Source organism: Canis aureus, chromosome 37 (genome assembly GCF_053574225.1).
Source record: "Canis aureus isolate CA01 chromosome 37, VMU_Caureus_v.1.0, whole genome shotgun sequence".
Taxonomy (NCBI): domain Eukaryota; kingdom Metazoa; phylum Chordata; class Mammalia; order Carnivora; family Canidae; genus Canis; species Canis aureus.
Genome location: NC_135647.1, coordinates 22,546,680 through 22,568,007, shown reverse-complemented (window position 1 = coordinate 22,568,007; position 21,328 = coordinate 22,546,680). Strand labels below are relative to the sequence as shown.

Sequence of the window (21,328 nt, the reverse complement as noted above, 5' to 3'; positions counted from 1 at the left end):
TATTTATTTGAGGAAAAGGGACAGGAAAGGAAAGAAGAATAAGAAAACCTTTTTAGACCTTAAAATGAGCCAGATACTTTGTGAGGCTCTGCATTTTCTCGCTCAGGCTTCATTAAGAAGGTAGGTACTGTGGTCCCTGAGGTCAAATGTGGAAACAGGCGTTCAGAGCTTCAGTGTCATGTCCTGATGTTCAAGTGGTCCAAGCAGCATTTGACCCTAGCTCTGCCTTCCTCCCAGCCTTCGTCTTCTGCTAAGCCACATAGATGACATTTCTCTTTGTGTCAGAGTTCTTGACAGGAAACAGCCCTGATAAGCAAAGAGGACTTTACTGGATGGAAAAGGGATTGGTGGTAAGTGGAGGAGGATATGAGCATGGCTCACAGCATCAGTAGGGGAGTGCAGGACCACACTTGGGAACGAGTAGGAGCAAAGTATCTTGGAAATCCTAAGACACAACAATGGTCTCCCTACAGAAGCAGGTAGCCAGGCCTGCTGGCTCGCTTCTGAGAATAACCCAACCCAATCCCCCCGCCTTTCCTCAAGAGTCAGAGTCCCAGATAGTGTGTCTAATCGGCCAAGCCTAGGGCTCACGCTCACGCACACAGATGCATCCCGACACAAGGATAGCTTCTGCCAAGACCTCATGTAGCAGGGGAAAGTTGGGAGTCATGGATGCCAGACAGGCCTGTCACATGTCCATCAAGCTCTTGAAAACTGAATGTCTTATGAAAAAAAAAATGTAGAGTTGCAATGTAAAAGTAACAGATCTACCTGAGATGAATGTGTCTTCTTGGTTAGAACAAACACTAACACCCCACGCAGGGTGGGACTGTATCGGACATGGTGTCACCCAGAGTCTGGGACATGAGGAGTATCCTGGTATATATTCCTTGAATGAATTCTGTGAATAAATTTTGCCTGCTGTTTCTTCCACTGCTTTATCCAGTGACATCACCCTTACAGCTCTGGGCAGATGGGACATAATTAACTCTATTTACAGACTTAACATATTACAAACCAGGAGAAAGAAAACTCCCTGGCATTCTTGCACAACATTATGACCAAATGTCATTCAGTGCATAAACTGCAAAGCTCAGGATCAACTTTATGGGTTATACTTTCCTGCAGAAATTTCACAAATCGTGTCTCTCTCTCTCTCTTTTTTTACTTAAAGAGAATGTAGCATCAAAATTAAATTGTTTTAAGAATTTAAATTTAAAAAAATTATTAAATTTAAAATTTAAATTAAATTTAGCATATCCCCATCATTTTTGCATATGTATCTTTCTCCAATACATAAATATTTAGCATAGTTATAGAGTATGCATGTCTTTTATTATGTATTTCTTTCCCACAAGATATTCATGACACTGTTCTAGGTTCCAAATTCAAGACATAAGTCACACTGTTAGTGGTGGCATAATATTCCACGATCTTGACGTACCATAATTCAATAAGCCATTTTCTTATTGTTGGACATCTGGGTCCTATGAATCAGACTTTTAACAAGCTATGACTTCAGAGAAGATCTAGAATATGGCCAACAGATGGCTCGTGAAAGTGATTTTGATATTACAGTGTACTTACCGATGACTGTAGCCAATGAAACGTAACTAAGGATTGCTCACAAAGTGGTTGGTGATGTGGGCATTACACGCACAAATAGAATTTAAGGCAAACTACGGGGATGCAAAGTTCCACAGGTTGACAAAAATTAGATGGAGATGAGAAGGAAAGAGGCAAATAAGCATAGACATAAAATGGAGCCAAACAAACAGATAAATTGATTTTAGTCCCATTACTCATTGAGATGTTAGAATGTTCATGCTCCAGGAAATCCCTCTGCTTGAATCCGTGATTCAATTTAACCTTGAAACATTCGTGTTCGAGTGTGTTCTCCAGACCTAATATCCCTGGTAATGATAACCTGTCTCAGGTTCTCCCTAAGATTATTTTAAATCCACATTCCTAGATTAAAGCGACAGTTTTTGGAGTTGAAGGCAGGAATGTAAGGTGATAGGAAAAGAAACAGGAATCACAGCGCAGATTTTGACTTAGGGGCTGGTGGAGGTTTATGAAGATACCTTGAGAAAATTTTAAAAATTGAAAGAACTATTTCTGTAGCAATTTTTATGATTTTTATTAAGAAAAACATTTTAAACTATATAATACCATTTATGCCTTGTATCAGACACACTCTCTGGAGCATTCAGACTATGTCTTAGGTCTTAAGGGGCTGAAGTCGTCATTTATAAAAACCAGATCCTCATCCCTGCCCACACTGTTCCCAGTTAAGGCCATGGATCAGATTCCATCCCCCTGGAATGTTTTAGCACTTGGAGTGACAAACTGGAAAATTATTCACATTGATTTGGCTCTGACATGAACAAATGTTTCTTCATTTTTCTTCCTTCCTTCACTGGTCCTGCTGTAACTTTGCACCAGCCTAGAAAATTCACCCAAACTGTTATACGATGAGAGGATTCTATCTGCTGGAAAGTCGTCTTGGGAGACGGACAGTGGCAGCCTGTGTGACGGCACAAAGCCCAGGTCCTAGCTCTGCGCAGGGGTGTGGCCTATGTCACCCTACGTCCTTTGGACTATGTGTCTGTAATAGAAAATCCATCCTATTCCTCAGGTTTTATCTGCTCTTTAAATGGCAGTTACTTCAACTCCTATCATGCAGATGAATATATTTGATTACATATCTGTATATGTTGAGGTTTGTATCAGACTGGATGGATGGATGGATAGATAGATGGATAGATGGATAGATAGATAGATAGATAGATAGATAGACAGACATAGATGGATGGATAGATGGATGGATAGATGGATGGATGGATGGATAAATAGAGATTATAGATAGATGATAGATACTCTGACATCATGCCCCATCACCCCTCAAATACTCCCCCATGTACCTCCTAAAAACAAGAACACACTCCCATGCTACATGGCTCTCCAAGTCAGGAAATCCACACTGACACAGCACTGCCATCCAACAGTTGTTCAAATATTATCAACTGTCTCAACAGTGTTCCTTGTCCTCTGCCTTGCGGGCTCCACCATGGAGCATGCGTTGCGTTGAGTTGTCCATCCCATTAGTGTCCTTCCATCTGGAGCAACCCCCGTGTCTGCCTGCCTCTGGTGTCCTTGATCTATCCTCAAGAGCACAGGTTTTTCTTCCATGCTGACCTTCTACCTACCAGCGGGAATACCACCAGCATGATGCTGCTCCTAGCACATCACTTCAGAAGGTTCACCACGTCTGCCTGTCCCACCTGTGGTGGTGTTACCTTGGTCACCTAGTCAAGCTGTCTGCCACCTTCCCCTTTGCATTTGATTAATGTTTTGTGGGCTGAGAGTCCAATGTTTTGCTGATTTCCCATTTCTTTTTTTTTAATATTTATTTATGATAGTCACAGAGAGAGAGAGAGAGAGAGAGAGAGAGAGGCAGAGACACAGGCAGAGGGAGAAGCAGGCTCCATGCACCGGGAGCCCGACATGGGATTCGATCCCGGGTCTCCAGGATCGCACCCTGGGCCAAAGGCAGGTGCCAAACCGCTGCGCCACCCAGGGATCCCATGATTTCCCATTTCTCATGAACCCTCCAGCTGCCAATGACTTACACGTGTATCAACTACTACTGTTATTGTTGCCTAATAGTCATTTTTTGTTACTCCTACCTTCATTAGTTGGATTCTACTATAAGGAAGAGCTTCCCCTTAATCACATTTATTTATTCATTTACTTAGTTTTTTTGTTTTTGTTTTTGTTTTTTTTTTAGAAAGAAAGAGAGCATGTGTGTGCATGAGTGGGGTGGAGGCACAGAGAGAGAAGGAGAGAGAATCCCAAGCGGGGTCCATGCCCAGTAGAGCCTAATGCAGGGCTGGATTTCATGACCCTGAGATGGAAAACAAGAGCTGAAAACAAGAGTTGGACACTTAACCGACCACCAGGCGCCCCTTTTCATTTATTTTTTCCGTATGGACTCATTGATTCCTATCTCATACGATGAGCTGTAATCCAATTGTCTATTTTGATACTTAAATTATTCCACAACTGGCCAGTGTGAGCCCCTTCAAGCCCGTTCATGTGTCTTTCCGGCACCATCATTCTTGGGTGTGTCCTTACTTTCTGGCACAAAAACATATTCCAGGCTCGTCTCATACTTTTCCTAGCCCGGCTCTGGAATCAGCTCCATTTCTCCACCCAGGATCTGAGTGCTACCTGCGCCCGTTCCTACCAGCTGTCATTGCTGCCAGGTCCTTTTAACCGACGGAAATTGGAAATATGTGTGTGCACATAAATATGCATGCGTACACACTCACACATGCAGGCATCTCTGCGAATGTCCACAGCGTTGTGGTCTATATCCGTGCGTGCACACACACACACACACACACACCCCAGTACCTCAAGGTTCTTTCCAGCCATCCCCCTTTCCTTGTTGGCACCGCCCCTCTGCGGCACATGGTGCAGAAGCCTGGCGAAGGAGCGAAACCTCGTTAGGTCAGTTATCCGGGAAGGCCTCTGTGAGGAGGTGAGCCTGGGTCACAAGTCCACGGGGTGCCAAGGGCTCGGGAACGCGTAGGCCCAGTGTTCAGGAACTGCGGAGAGGCCGCGGTGCTGGTACCAGGACCAGGTGAGGAGTCGGGGTCATGCTAGAGATGAGAAGACGCCGGGGGTTAAAGGAGGGGCGAGGTATGGTTTGGTTTATGGGCCCGGGCCTCGTGGAGCTGCGGAGTGGGGGCTGCGCCGGGGCAGGAGCGGAGCACGCCGTGTGCCCAGGAGGCGGCGGCCCAGCTGCGCCCATCCCAGCCCCACTGCCCGCGCTGGAAGCGGGGACGCCGATGAGCTGGGTGATGCCGGTTCGCTTGCTCTGGACGAGCGCCGTCGGGTGAGGTGGGCCTTGACTTCCAGGGCTGTCTGTCCGGCATCCCCCTCCTGGCTGCTGGCCCGGAACATGCTTGATGAGTCACAGGCATCTGTGAGCACCTCGAGGCTGGATGGATGACAAGTCCCGAGGATGCAAGTGCTGGCGCAGCACATGCTCCGATCGATCCTCTCACGCTGTAGGTGACTTGCCTGGGGTCACGGACGTCACTCCTGTCCTCTTGCTCCTGTTGGCACCTTCCATTCCGACCTCTCCCAGCTCCAAGCACTCACAGCTCGGCTCTCCCCCTTGTCCCCGGCGAGCCTCTTTACGTATACACACAATTAAGTTGCATGCCTGACCACACACGAGACAAGATCTGTCCCTGTGGACCCACACGCGGGAGAGGCAGTGTGATTTATGAGGGTAGACTTATTACCCAGGCCCAGGCCTTGGTCTCACTTGAGAGGCGAAGGCATTTCCTAGAACGCAAGCTCTGATTTCCCTGGGGCTCTTCCTCTGGATCCCCTCAGCTTTAGATCTGTTTAATCAAAATTAAACAAGGTCATCGGCACCTTGTCTCCAGCACAGTGCTTGCCTCTCACCTTTGGCCTTTCCAGAATCCCAGCCCCCCGCGCAGGGGGATTCCAGTAGAAGGCCAGACGCGGAGAGTGCACCACGGCAGATGCCTGGTGACCACGAGCTTGTATTTGTCTTCTGCTGCCACCAGATTAACCAAAAACCTAGGCCCTTACGAGGACACACACATATTAACTCGCGGTTCCCGTGGGTCAGGGGACCAACTACAAGGTTAACAGGGTCCCCTGCGGGGACTCCCCGGGCTGAACTTCAGGTGTTGGCCAGGGCTTTGATCTCACTGAGACCCAGCGTCCCCTCCCAAGCTCCCTGGTAGGATCCAGGTCCTTGTGATTATGAGTGAAGCCCAGAGGCCACCCTTGTTCCCTGCCATGTGGCTCCCTCAGCAACATGGTGGGGGTGGGGGGGTGCAAAGAGACCTGCTGTTTCCACTCTCTCTTTTCAGGCTGTCCTCCTTTAAGGGCTCAACTGGTTAGGCAGGGCCCACCCAAGACCATCTTCCTTCTAATGAACTCAAAGTCAACTGAGTAGGGGCCTTGACTACATCTGAAAAATCCCTTTATCTTTACCATATAAGCAACTTAATGACAGGAGTGGATCACCATCATATTCACAAGTCCTGCCCACGCTCGATAGAAGATCATACAGAACATGTGCAAGGGAGGGGGCGGGGGGAGGCATCATGTGGGCCATCTTAGAATTCTGATTACCTGAGTAGACTTTCCCCCTAGCTTTTTTTCTTAACTTATTTTTGATTGTAGTAAAATACACATGAAATTTATTGTTTTCACCATTTCTAAGTGGGCCGATAGTCTAGCGGCATCAAGGACATCCGCACGGTTATGCTATCATCACCGTATCCATCTCCAGAACTTTTCTTATCTTGCAGAACTGAACTTGTGCCCATTAAACACTAACTCCCCACTCCCTCTTCCCCCGTCCCCCAGACCACCGCCACCACCACCACCACCGCCACCCGCACCCCCAGCTTCTTAGGCATCTGCGTTCTCAAACGCAGTGACCGCAGGAGGAAAACCAGGTAAAACTAAAAATGTGCCCATCTCACTTCTAAGGCTCGCAACGTCACAAGAGCCTAGTTTTGTGTGCGACTCAAATTAAAGATGCTTCTGGGCTTGTTCTTTGGAAGCTTGGTGTCCTCGTGCCCAGCGCTGGGACTGCAAACTCTGGTCCCTCTGCTGGGCAGAAGAAAGAGTAAGAGGGGGTCAGATGACGGGAGCAGGCCAAGCGGCCTCGCCCCATGCTGCCCACGCCCTGGAACACGGCATGTTCTACAATCAAAGCTGCTCACCACGTCAGCAGTATGGCACGTTTTCTTTGATTTGGAAAAGGAATCGAGTCCAGACCAAATGAGGAAACTCGTGCCTCTTTTGTGTCTCAAATTCCCAGCTAACGAATGGGATCTGCAAAGTCAACTTCTTTTTAATCACATGCTCTCTGCAGAGACCAAAGCAACATACTAGAATATTCTAGAATGCTTTTAACATCATGAGAATCATGGTCTTAAACTGCACAACAAAAGATAATTCTTCAGTGTTTGTTTTTTGTTTGTTTGTTTGTTTTTTGAAGCTTCCCCAACCCATAAATCTGTCAATATTTAATAGGGTAACAAACATGGCTTTGAGTCTAAGGTTTCCTTTTTTTTTTCTTAGAGGAACACTTTATTTATTTTTAAAGATTTTATTTATTTATTCATGAGAGACAAACATAGAGAGAGAGAGGCAGAGACACAGGCAGAGGAAGAAGCAGGCCCCATGCAGGGAGCCCGATGCGGGACTCGATCCCAGGACCCCAGGGTCATGCCCTGGGCCAAAGGCAGCCGCTCCACCGCTGAGCCACCCAGGTGCCCCGAGTCTAAGGTCTCTAACCGAAGCAGTGGGTCACGGGTTAAAAACTTGCTTTCTTTTCCCACCCGGAGTTTCAGTCCCACCTGTGTCCAAGCCACAGGGGAACTTCGTCCCCGGCACTTAGGTGCAGATGTTGTGCTTTGTACCCTGTAGACTCCCACAGTTTCGTGCACGGGGCTTGATTACTTCCAGACAAGATGCTGCCCGGCGGCTGCCTCATTCCTGCTGTGGCTTTGGAGTTGTGCCAGCGGCAACCCCAGAGCGCCCTGTCCCCACCTCCGGCGCGTCCTGGTGCCCGGGCGGAGAGAAAGCCTAACTGCACAGGGTCGTCATCTCAAGCTATGATGAAGTGTTTCCAGAACCAGATAACTTGTTGCTCACATTCCAGACCCACGTGTGTAGAGACTATAATTTCCTGCGTGGATGACGACTCCCCTGTCCACACAGCCCGGGGCTGAGGGTGCCCTTGGCTTCTGCTTCTGGGATAGGCCACGTCCAGGGACAGCGTCTGGCCCGGGCCCAGTGTGGGCCCAGGGAGCAAGCAGCTGCAGGGCTGGGGGGCTGGGGAGCCGGGGGCCTGCACCCCTGGGAAGACACCCTCGGCGGGAAGGCTGTCGTGGATCAAGGGCCTGGTTTTGGTAGTGAGACAAATGCAGAATGAAGAGTCTTCATGCCCAGAAAGCACACGGGCTCCGCTCACCGGCTCGCGTTCCCCGCGCCTCGGGGTGCAGGGCGGCTGCGGAGAGCAGACCATCACAGGGCGGTTCCCAAGGCTCCTGTGCAGCTCCTCCCGCCTCCTGCATATGGAGGAGGCACCTCGGCCAATCCTTCCCCGGGCAGCCCTTCCAGAGGGGCAGACGCCCTGTGCCGACTCCCTCCCGGGTGTCCTGAGGGCGCCCGCGACCCAGGGCTCTTGCACACGGCGGGCTGTGCGGCTCTCACGCTGCCTGGCCTCCCTGCACGGTCGAGCTTGGAGCCCCATCTTGCCCCTCAGCCCCCTCCTGCCTCCCCTGCACCCTGTTTCAAAAAGTGCCCCGGGGCACCTGCATCCCCCTTCCACTCAGGTCACGACCCCGGGGTCCCGAGATCGAGTCCCACATGGGCCTGTGTCTCTGCCTCTCCCGCTGCCTGCGTCTCTGCTCCTCTCTCTCTCTGGGTCTCTCAGGAATAAGTAAATAAAATCTTTAGAGAAAGAGAACGTGCTCCCCCTCCCTGTTGTCATGTCAGGAGCGCCCAGGCTCCTCCCCGGCCCCCCGCACCCACCCCCTGGACCCGAGTTCCCAGCTGTGGCCTCAGGCCTGCTCTCGGAAGGGCCGAGGCAGGGTGCCAGGGGGGCTCACCCCAAGTCCTGCGCATCACTGCCCTGGCCCGGGGGGGCATGTGGCTCCACTGGTCCTCGTCCCCTGCCCCCCATGTCCAGTCTCTAGGACTTCTCCCCCTGCTTCTCTCCAGATCGTTCTGATTCGCTTCCCCCTTCGTCCCCCACCCCAGCCCATGTCTCTGCGCTGGCCCGACTTCAACACCGTGCGGAGGGGCAGACGGAGGCAGCCTCGCGCAGGCGGGGAATCTGATCCAGCATCATTTAAATAACTGTTAGGTTATGGTTGCAGCAAATCTGTAGGATATTGAAACGAGTTCAGAAGAGAAGTGAGCCAGAAACAGCACGGCCCAGTGCAGTCGTGCAGCACGGAGACCGGGCGGGAGTAGTGGGGAACACGTAAGAGGGTGCAGGGGCCAAGCTGTGCACCCAACAAGCTGCGAGGATGGACCAAGCTCTGCGTGGCCTCGACAAGACTCATCCTGGGCATCTTGACCCCCGGCTCACGGGGTCTCCCTCACACTCCTGCATCTGCGGAAACACAAGCCGGCTGGGGAGGCATCCCCCCGAATCCACTGAAGAATCCAATCCCAAATTCACCTGCAGTGACGTAATTGTTTCCTTCATGGACACATGACTTAATACTGAGAAGATGCAGAATTGAGTGTGAACATGAGGAAGGTAAATCGAAGAACCTGGGTTGGATATATCGACGTCAGGAAAAGAATCGGTGGCTCCTCGCTATTTTCCTTCCGTGTTGGGTTCAAGAGGAACCCGTGCGCTAGAGCGGCAGGTCCAGCTTGTAATTCTAACTTAAAATGTGCAGTTACACCGTTGACTTGGGTTATGATCTTTATGTTGACATTTCCAGAGGATGTAAAATTCATCCTGTGTCTAGATTTGGTTTGTTATCTTTCTAGGAATAGTTACGTAAGCGTTTGGGAAGATTTGTTTGTTAATCAGACAATTAAGGAAATCACATGATTATAAATAGTGTTTAAATGTTATTTAGTTTTTGTTAATAGAACCAAGGGTTAATCAGAGACCCCTTTTAAATGTCATTCAATATTACTAGATGCATTGTTTAAAAATAAGATTTTCAGATTGAATGACATGTGCAAATGCCGTTGTGCTGAACAACATTTAAAATATTCACCAATTTTGGGGCACCTGGGCGGCTCAGTTGGTTAAGCATCCTGCTCTTGGTTTTGGCTCAGGTCATGATCTCAGGGTCATGAGATCGAGCCCCCCCATCGGTCGGGTTCTACACTCAGTGGGGAGTCTGCTTGAGAGTCTCTCTCTCCCTTTCCCTCTGCCCCTCCCCCCTCTCTAAAATAAATAAATGTTTTTTTATAAACTTTTTTTAATTAAAAATAAAAAAATTCACCAATTTGTGTTATAAGAGTATTTCTTATGAAGCACTTTGGCAAGGATCACATTTTCTTCCCCCGAAAAAATCATTTCAGCCACTGATGGGAGCACACGCTCACAAGAGAGGAAAAGGGGGTGCAGTTGAGGCTGGAGGAATGTCACTGGTTAATTTGTGAAATTGAGCCAGTTGGGTAACCTCTCTGAGCCTCGGTGTTAAAATGGCTCAAATACAATTATGTGAGGAAGCTGTTTGCGAGGATAAGAACGAAATGATGTGGCTAAAGCAAGCCCCTTGCCAGGCACCTGCTCAGAGCCAACGCCCAGCAAACAGTGCTCGATGCTCTATCTCCTTCGGGGACACACGATAATAGCAAATGTAATACTCTTTTCCTGTGTCACTGTTTGCTTGGATTTTATTGGAAATTTATGGGGAAACTTGCAGAGTGACCCTGGGGACACATGAGAAACACGTCACTTGCCCATGGCTCTACTGGTCTCCGTGGCCGTCTGACTTCATCACTCACCCTCCCCTCCGGGCTGCCCCCGGACATGCCAGGCCACCTCCAAGGCGGCCTCCATGGCCCTTCCTCCCTCTGCTTGGAGGGGGCATGACCTCCAGGGCTCGGCATGACCCACCGCCTCCCACTTTCGGGCCTCTGTTCCAATGCCCCCCGAGCCCCCCATTTAGAACCACCTCTGCGGGCCTCATTGCCCTGCTTTCGTTTTCCCCAAAGCCCTTCTCCCCATTTTACAGGACCTCTGCTGGCATCACTTGTCTGTGCGTTCACGGTCCCCCCTAGAATGCAAACAAAAGCAGAGATTTTTGTGGATGTGGTTTGCTGCTGTGTCCTCATATCCGGGACAGGGCCTGGGCCTAGAAACGGCAGAGCCAGATAAAGCACAGAGGGAGCCAGGCCTCGGGCAATGCAGGCCCTGATTCCAAAGCTGAGACTCACCTGTTGTGTGACCTCGCACAACTCACGTGGCATTCCTGAATCTTCGTTTCCTCCGGTCCAGAGCGGGCCCAGCCGTCCTTCTGTGGGCCACTTGGTGGGTCGCCCGCGGACTGAGCGAGGCGTGAGGGCACGTTTACTCTAAGACGGTGCCCAAGCTTGACAGACTCTTATCATTAGTTGGTGACACGTGGGAAAATTGCCTACGTGCGCGCTGCTTCGAATGTTCTCAAATTGGCAATTATTTTCCCTGTGGCCTTCACATGGAATCAGGTGGCTCTGCCAAGTACGGCATCCGCCCCCAGCACCCCTGTGCCCTGCTGTGTGGCCGAAGGAAGGACGGTCCACAGTTTCTCAACCCCGGTGGAAACCAGGGTTGGCCCGAAGACTCTGGAGATCTATCGAGGCCAGAGCAGCATCTTCCGAATTTGTCTCCCTTTTCTATGAAATGCCTGGACTCCATTCTTTCAGGGACAGACGGTTGAAAAATTGTATGAGGGGAAGCAATTGGACAAAGTACATTATCTCTGATAACGAAACAATTTTACTGGTGCACCCCTCATAGCCAAGGGGGCGGGTAATAGGGTTTAAGAGATGGTAAAAGGATTCTCCTCACTGCCCATGTTGGGTTACTCAGGTCTTTGTTTTCAGAAATTCCTCCCATGAAGTTCAGGGACCAGGGATCTTTCTCGTATCCATGGACACTCTTGAGCAGAAAAAACAGGCATGTTTCCAGAGACCAGGCCCTGTGAGAGGGCCTCTTGGCAGCACCACAGAGAATGAGGGTCTCACCCCGAAGCCCGCAGTATCCAATAAAGCTGGTTGCTCTCCCCACTCACCCGGGTCATCACCTGCAAACACCTGTGCTGGACCTAGCCACGGGTCCAGGCTCCGCGTGCGGCGGGCACACTTCGGAGGGCCTCTCGCTCCACTTCAGAATCACACGCGGGTACCCGTGCGATGACCTGAGTTCCCTGGGAAATAAAACATGTGAATGTAGGATACGTTATAGGACAGGTGATAAGATGGTGCAGGAAACCAGATACGGGAAACGTAGGTCCTCTTCCCACCCGGGCCCAGCAGTTCAAACACAAGTTTCCCATTGATACTGGAGCTAAGGAAAGAGATGGGCGCCATCTTGTGGAGAGACCCCGGGTGCTGGGGCCTTGTGCGCCCCCAACCTCTCTTCCCGGGGGAAGCATCTGCCAGACTCCCCCCATCCTCACCATCTTCTGACTCGAGCGCATTAGGAACAGGTATTGGACAACATTCTTTCAACTTTTTCCAAATCAGAGTAATTTTAAAAGCCAATAACTCTAGGGGCACCTGGATGGCTCAGTGGTTGAGCATCTCCCTTTGGCTCAGGTCATGATCCTGGGGGTCCTGAGATCGAGTCCCACATCGGGCTCCCTGTAGGGAGCCTGCTTCTCCCTCTGCCTGTGTCTCTGCCATTCTCTCTCTGTGTCTCTCATGAGTAAATAAATACGATCTTTTTAAAAAAAAGTTAATAATTCTAATCTCCCCGGCTAAGGCCTACCCGACGCTGTGTACTGATTTGCCCTCCAGGAAGATTCCCTTGTGACACCTCTGGCTTCCCACAGACGCGTCTGTCCTCAGTGTGTTGGGGTGTCCAGTTGGAAGGAAGGGAGTGACAGTTCTGTTGCTCATGCAGCCCCTGCCCCCCTTCAGTGTAACACCATTGGCCTTGGGCACCGAAGACACTCAAATGAGTAGGACCAGGCTGTGGCTCTGAGACATGTATCTACGTGACAGGTGCTATGAGTGTGTACAGAAAGCAGTGGGAAATAAAAAATTAAAAAAAAAAAAAAAGCAAGCAAGCAGTGGGTACAAAAGAGCTGGGGAGAGAAGAGAGGCCGTGGCCGCTGTCGGCGCCCCGTGTCGCCCCCACCGTGCTGCCCCCCCGCAGCCTCCTCGGAGTGCCAGCTGGAGCTGCAGCCCTGGCCACGTTGACAAGCCTGTCCGCTGGGGCCTTCCGCCCTCCCTGGCGAGGCTGCCCTGGGTGTGGACACGTGGCGTTTCCTCTTAGCTCATCCAAGGCAAAGTTGGAATTTTCCAGCAGAAGTGTTTACTAGGCAACTAAAGGAAAAACAAAAGAAAAAAAAGAGAAAAGGAAAGGAAAGGAAAGGAAAAGAGACAGCTTTGCTGAAAGAAGGTGTCTTTGACCCGTGGCCGGCTGGGTGGGGGCGAGCAGCTGCTCAGCACACAAGCCCCTCTGGCTCCTTCATTCCACAGGGGCCCCTGGGGGTGCAAGGCCAGGCTGAGGCCGACTGGCTCCCGGGCCTGCTGAAATCTGCACTACCTTCCAGAACCTGCTTCCTAACTCCACTTTTTTTTTTTTTTTAAGATTTTATTTATTTATTTGACAGAGAGAAAGAGGGAGAGAGAGCACACACATGCAGGGGTGGGGGGGGTGCAGGCAGAGGGAGAGGGAGAAGCAGGCTCCCCCCTGAGCAGGGAGCCCGACGCAGGGCCCAGGACCCTGAGATCAGGACTTGAGCTGAAGGCAGACGCTTCAGCAGCGGAGCCCCCCAGGCGCCTCCTAAACTGTGCGCTCAGATGGTCTCACGGCCCGGGGAGGCCAGAGCACAGAGAGTCTGAGCCCCTTGTCTGAAGGCACACAGCTGGCCGCTGGCAGAGCCAAGCCCGGGCCCAGGCTCGGCTCCAGACCCTGGGCTCTGAGTCACGATGCTCTCTCCTCACCAGAGTCAAGTAAGTTTTTCCAACCTCCGGGCAGCTCTCAAAATCAGTGTTTCCAGGGTATGATTTTTCAACATCAAGTTTCCAGGGCCCCAAACTCTCACCGATGGTGGAACCTGTGACATTCTACGCCAGGTCCTCAGCCGGCTGCGCTAAGGTGACCATGAGGACCCTGCTCCCCCCAGAGCATGGGGACAAACGAGGTCTCACATCCCCCCAACCCCCTCCCCGGCCCAGCTCAGCCAGGTTCCTGCCAAAGTCTTGTCTGCACCTCTTGTCTACACTTCTTGTACAAACTTGCTTACATCACTTATTTTTTAAATTAAAAACTTAGTTATTTTGAAGACGAAGTGCTTGATTTTCCTTCTCGGGATGCTTGGTTCCATAGCCCGTTTAAAGGCCAAGGCTCTGATTATTTTATCTCCGTGACCCACTAGAGTTTTATGTATAGTTGCAAAGGCTATATAGGCCTATAATTACGGCTTTCACACATTCTCTGTACATATTTTATCTAAAAAGAAAATTATAATAGCAATTGCCTGCTTACTACTTTTCGAAACTTATTAAGCAGTACTTATAATACCTAATTGTACACCTTTAGTTGGAGCCGTAACATCTTCTATTACGAGTCTCACCCAACTGTGGGAATAAAAGCCAATTTTACCCAGTTAACATGAAAAATGATAAAAACTCGTTTTCTCCTCGTTCTAAAATCTTCAGCTGGAAACGGAGTGTGTCAAATTATTTGAGTCAGCTGTGGCTTCCTCCTTCCTTCTGGAAGAGAACTAAATATGCCTGCTTAGTTAGGTTCATTGTTTTGTAAAATCACATCTATTTTCTCCGGCTATTATTGATGTGAAGCGTGAATATAGCATGCTGCCTGCTGGGCTGGAAATATACCCATAGAGCCAATCCCAGACTTCATTTATGATCTATTATTCCCCATTATTCCCGCAGAGTTTCTGATTGCATTCTTATTAATCGTTCTAATTTGCCCTTCATTGTGCCGACTACTTGCCATTCCGCGCTGGGCCTCTCCTCAGCTGCCTCACAGTGTTTAGTAACTTATGCCTCGCTGCAGCTTCTTCGGACTGTGCAGTGCAAGGAAACTCAGACACTCAGCATCTCTTCTGCTGCTCAAGAGGACGTGGCGGTGGCCTCAGGCGCCCACACCCTAGGTGGCCCACAGTTAGGTCCCTTCTCCTGTAACCAGGACTCACTCCCTCATCACACCACTGTTTGTTGAACGTGCATTGGCTGCCAGGCCTATGCCAGGCACTTCGATCATAGGCCTGCCCACACTCACAGCCCGGTAAGGATGAAGAGCCAGCAAAGCCATTGACCCCAGGATGCGGTACCAAGGCCCAGGAGCTCATCCTCTCGTGATGCCCTCAGGCCCCTGTGCCGGTTGGGACACTTCCAGGTGCAGGTAACAGCAACCCACACTCGAGGGATCAGCAGCACGGAAAACATTATCTCTTAAAACAAGAAGTCAGGAGACAGGGCTCATGATACAGTAGCGGAAGAGGGTCGCCAAGACTTGGGTCGTCGTCTTCTTCCTGCCCCTCCACCTGGGCATGCTGGCTTCCACCTGGGACTGACTGTCCCCAAGTGCTCACTGGATGGTTGCAGCACTTTCAAGTGACACTTCTGGTCACGACTCACAGAAAGAGGAAAAGGGCTTTCTTCTTCCTTTTGTCTCTTGCTAAGAGAGATCATTCTTGAAGGCCCCCCCACCACCAAATTATCCCTTGGGTCTTACTGGATAAACTTGCGTCATTCCACACTCATGTTTAAACCAGTCACTGGCAGGGTACATGAGGTCCGTGATTGCCTCACACCCATTAGGACCTTGGGGTGGTGAAAGTGCCAGTCCTCCCTAAACACATGGCTGCATGGGAGGGTAGGACACTGAACAAACTTAAGGTTCTGTTAGGGAGCAGAAAGTAAGAGGTAATGGCTATTGGGTAGACCACTATGGTCACTTTGAGTAACGATCAACCTCTTCTAAATGAAAAAAAAATTATTAAATGAATGTGGGCTTTGTGATCTTCATGATAATATTCTCCATATGGTCCTATAGCTACAAAACTAAAGCCAATTTATAAATTCAGTACAAATGTACAAAACCGATGAAATTAATTGTCAACGTTAATTTAAGGTGCCAGGCAAAAGACGCTATTTTGCAGAAGCCAACAGCGACTCTCAACATGAATAAGCTGCTATAGAAGCATGTGTCATATGATAAACCAGCCTCTCTCCACTGTCCTGTTCACTGAGTGAACTCACACCACTGTGGCGTTTTGTTCATCCTTGAGACTGATCCCACTTAGCTTACATCTGGCACAAAGGAGCTCTACATCTATCCCTGCGAGCTAGTGACTGTGTCATGTAGTGTTACTTGATGCTCACAGACTACATTTTAAGAAACACTGGCTTAGAATGATTTGTACCCAACATCCTACCTTTGACCAGAAATTCTGGGAGTTGAACAATAGCCAAAATATGGAAAGAGCCCAGATGTCCATTCATAGATGAATGCGTAAAGAAGATGGGGTATGTATACAATGGAATATTACTCAGCCATCAGAAATAATAAAATCTTGCCATTGGCAATGATGTGGATGCAGCTAGAGGATATTAAGCTAAGTGGTATAAGTCAGTCAGGGAAAGACAAATATCACATGATGTTACTCCTATGTGGAATCTAAGAAACAAAACAGATGAACGTAGGGGAAGGGAAGGAAAAATAAAACAGAAACGGAGAGAGAGAGAGAGAGACAAACCATAAGAGACTCATAACTCTAGGAAACAAACAGGGCTGCTGGAGGGGAGGTGGGTGGGGGTACGGGGTAATTGGGTCACGGGCATTAAGGAGGGCATGTGATGTGATGAGCACTGGGTGTTATATGCAACTGATAAATCACTAAGCTCTACCTCTGAAATTAATAATACAGTATATGCTAATTGAATTGAATTTTAATTTAAAAATTTAAAATAAAATAGAGAAGAGGACAGCCCCTGTAGTGCAGTGGTTTAGCGCCACCTGCAACCTGAGGTATGATCCTGGAGACCCGGGATTGAGTCCTGCATCGGGCTCCCTGCATGGAGCCTGCTTCTCCCTCTGCCTGTGTCTCTGCCTCTCTCTCTCTCTCTCTCTCTCTCTCTCTGTGTCTCTATGAATAAATAAATAAAATCTTTAAAATAAAAATAAAAATAAAATAAGAGAAGAAAAAAAGAAATCCTTGGAATCGAAATGTTATTAGTGAAGACAGGCCAAGGGTAGAAGAGGAAAGATTCAGAAGAAGAGAGAATTGTAATTAGAAAATACGTGAAAAGTGTAATGAATTTTTTTCACCAAGCCCCTATAGATAACCCAATATCACCTCAATTTACCCACATGTAAAAAAAAAAAAAATTTACCCACATGTGTGATGCAGACTATCACTTTCCGCGTGTGCCTTGATGTGAAAAAGCGAAGTGGCTCTGCTCTAGGGGCTCCTGCTCATGTGCTTTAGGAGAAAAGATGTTCAGAGCAGTGTTATTTATAACAGCGAAAAAGTAGAAACCATTTGGACATTAACTGGTCACATAAATCATGGTATATTCACATAATGGCAAATTATACAGCGGTGAGAATTAACGAACCACAGCTACGTCCCCACGATATGGATGACATCTACACAGCTGCACGGAACTTCCATCGCTCTAGAAACGGAAGGCATCCCTGAGACGATGTCTCTAAGGCTGCCCCTTGCGGACGCTGTGGCCCTTTGGGCATCGGTAAGAACAAAAGCAGTAATGGACTGACACACATTCCGTGTTCAAACCTGCCTGTTCTGACACTCAGAAACAACAACAATGACACCAGTTTGCTGGTTGCCCCTGTACTAGGAGACCAACTTAATATTTTAAAAACTGGTAAATAGGAGGAAAGCATGAAGGCTTTATCTGACCTTTTCTGTATTGATAAAGAAAACTTTCTCTCGTAGAAGCATTCCAGCAAACAAAATGAAGAGATGATTTAAAAATTAGAAAATCACCATTTTGCAATCTTTAATGACACAATCTAAGTAAGCATGAATAACCAGGCATTCTGTGGTTCCCACGATAACCACCTGTGAAGTATCCTGGATCCCACCCCCCCCCAAAAAAAACCCAAACAAAACAGAAAACAAACAAAACACCAAAGAACCCAAGATCTAACTACCGGAAAGCCTGAGGACAGAGACACATCCTAAAAGGTACCTCATGCATGCAATTAGCAAAATCCAGATCCTACAGGAGAAATAATTTGATTTCTTCAACAAATGTATTCCAAAAGGGGCAAGGAAAGAAAAGGAGCAAGTACAGATTAGAAAAGATGTAAGAGGCACATCAACTAATTGGAACGATTTGAACTTCTTTGGATCCTGATTTGAACAAACTATATAAAAAAAATGTACGAGGCAGCAAAATCAATGCGTCTTTGATGATATTATGTAATTGTTGTTAATTACTTTAGGTAGGGTAATGATAGTATGGTTATTTTTTTAAAGAGTTTTACTATTTTAGAGAGCCCTGCTGAAATATTTACAGACAAAATAATGTGATATATGAGGTTTGCTTCAAAATAACCCAGAGGGAGTGTCTAGATGAAAAAAGACTGGGCATGAGTTGATCACGGTTAAGCTATCGGATACATGGAGGTCTAGTACACTCTACTATTTTTCTTCTCAATATTTATGAAAATTTTATGAAATTTTTCATAATCAAGTTTCTCTCCTAAAATTTTTTTTTTTATCTCTAGGATAATTAGTGGATATGTTGCACTCAGCAGATATTTTACTTAGTGCAAACCTGCACCAGGGGTGACGGTAAGACTAGTCAACCTGTCTGGGCTCTGTTTCCTGGGTCGGCGAGTCACCGGCTCCTGCTGGTGTAGGTGCAGTAAGTGTCCACAAAATAAGCAAGTTTCAGTGTGACGCGCTGTTAAGGATGAAAGATGTGTAAGAAGTGATCTTTGACCACAAGTATCTTACCACCCAGTTTGTAGGCGAGACACCGCAGGTATGCGTGCACGTGAGTGGTGACAGTCACCCGCTCGCCCGCATCCCGGCAATCAGAGGTTTTATGCAATACCACGCAGTGCCCGTCTCTGTCGCTCGGGGGTGACATGCACCCTTGTCATCATAAGCAGGTCACAAGAAGCTCTCCTGACCACTTGGGCCATCTTCCCTGCCCTACTCCCCCTTTCTATCTAGATCATTCCGAGAGCAGGCTTGTTTTAGGTCACGTTTCATTGCCGATCGGCTAGAAAGTGATTCGTGCGGCTGGGATACTGGAGCACACACCTTCCCGCGGGAGGCAGCAATAGCTCTTCCCCGGCTCCGCGGTCTGCTTCGGGGGTCAGCAGACCTGAAGTGGATACAGAGAACTCACGGGAGCCAGTCGGTGGACAATAGGAAGCACTTGTCCCATAACAGTTGTGCCAGCGTCAGACCTGCTGGGAAGGGCCCTTCGCTGTAAAATCGTGTGCCCGGTGCCAAATGGTTAAGTCTTTCAAGTCCCACAGGTGCTTCACCTTGTCGTATGCAGAAAGGATGTACATAAGATCTAAAGTTGCAGCCACAGAAGAAGAGCAGGCAGTGGAAATGCACCACTGGAGAGTTCTCAGAAATCCTGTGTCCTTGGCGTGCGTGGGTACCCCAGTCAGCCAAGCGTCTGACTCTCGGTTTTGGCTCAGGTCATGACCTCAGGGTCGTGACATCCAGCCCCGTGTCTGGGCTCCACGCTCAGCGGGGAGTCTGCTTGAGATTCTCTCTCCCGCTCCCTCTGCTCCTTCACCCCACCTCTCAAATAATAAATACATCTTTAAAAAAGAAAAAAATATTCCGTGTGCTTGAATAAATGTCCTCTCCTCAAGCACTCACTACACTTTCACGTGCTGGGTGATTAGTGCTTGGAGTGGCGTCCAGCCCAAGTGGGAAGGGTCACAGCCACTGCTGCCATCTGGAGGGGAGGCTGCCGTCCAAGGATCCACTTCTGTATAGGTTTGGGGGCCATTGGGAGGATCAAATTCTGAGGACCTGCCGGTACTTTCTCTCCCCCGCCCCATTTGTTTCCTTTCTTACAACACCCCTTCCGAGCATCAGGGCCCTTTTAACAGCTGTCAAGAAAGTACTTCAAAGATGAGAAGCCCTGTTGTCCCTGAAGTGTCCCTGAAGTGGTCCCGTGACCCCCACCAGGCCCTGGCTACGGCCACCCCAGGGTCGTCCCGAATCTACAAATGGAAAGGAGATTGAAGAAAAACTAGTTCCTCATCATAATGACACAAATGCACAGAGAGAAACAAAACAAAACAAGAACCCAAAAAGCCAGAGCAAGGAGGCCGCAGCCCTGCCCCCCGTTGGTGCCATGAGGGTGCACACGTCCCCCTCCTCCCGCAGCCAAGCCACAGCCCCCCTCACCCGGACTCCCCGAGATGGCCTCAGCTCAGATCAGGGCTCTCGCAGGCAGCCGGGCGTCTCAGATGCAGCCACGTCATGCCTCTGGGTTCACCCGGGAGCCAACTGTCGTCTCGGGCACGGGTGAGACCCCAGGAATCTGGAGGCAGAGCTGCAATCGGTCATGTCATCACTTAGTCCTTAGGTCCCACGTCTGCTTGTTCTCCATCCACTCGACAGGCCGAGTAGCTGCTGTGGCCGGAGCGCCGCGCTGGGCAACGTGTGCTGGCAGCAGGTTGCCTTCCAGAAGGGCCGAAGGCAGCATTCAGGCTGCGGGGAGGCCTCGGCTTCCTTCTCTTGCGGGTTCTCCACCGTGTCTGGTGCAAGAGGCCGTCGATGGCGCAGGTGGCTCTGACCGTCGCTCTGCCTTCAGAAATTAGCTCCCTGCCCCGCTGGGCCAGGACTCAGGGCTTTTCCTGTTTAGAATGTTCTTTCACGCCCATCTCCAGGCAGGAAAACACGGCCCTCCCTCTGTCCTTGGCAATCCGACCCACCCCCACTCCCCTCGAGAAGCGCTGACTACTCTGCCCCCCACCTCTAGCCAAGGGGAAGCGCCCCCCCCCCCATGAAATCAGCCTGAGGAGGCAAAGGCCAGTTTCAGAGATGTTGTCATTGAACATTCTGCCTCGGTTTCTCTCACTTCCACGATCCCAGTGATCTGCGGGACCAGGTGGCGCCTCAGCTCTCTCCCCGCTGCCACACCAATACCTGCAAAACGCACTGCTTTGATCACTTATTTCACACTTGGCACAACGTGAGCCAATGCTGTCCTGAATACTCTCCGGTTCTCAGATGATCGTATCGGGGGGTGAGGCCGGGGTGGCACTGTGGGACAGGGTGGCGACCATTTAACCTCTGTGGCAGGCTTTCCCTTGGCATGGAGAGTTCTTTTTCGACATACCCTCGGGGGCATCACTTCGTTGTGAAATAAATAGCCCTTGGGGCGAAGCCAAGAGGGAGCGGGACTCCATGAACAGAAGTGTCCCATTTAATAAATGTCCTTAGAGTAGCCCAAGAGTGAAAGGCCAGGAGACTCTAGACGAGGGGGAAAAAAATGTTAAAAGGTAGACAGAGAGGAGTAAAAAACAAAGTTACACGGGATTCGGCTTGAAAGAAGAACCGGTGAGAAGTTACAGGCGGCA

At 49.4% G+C, this 21,328-nt stretch overlaps 1 long non-coding RNA gene across 1 annotated transcript in view; it reads right to left on the bottom strand.

The window, feature by feature from the left end:
* Window positions 1–11,504: 11,504 nt before the first annotated feature.
* Window positions 11,505–21,328, bottom strand: part of LOC144306686 (uncharacterized) — a 156,868-nt gene continuing 147,044 nt past the window's right edge. The window contains exon 5 of the long non-coding RNA XR_013373801.1: window positions 11,505–11,957. This is a non-coding gene — a long non-coding RNA (uncharacterized LOC144306686). The remainder of the gene's footprint in view (window positions 11,958–21,328) is intronic.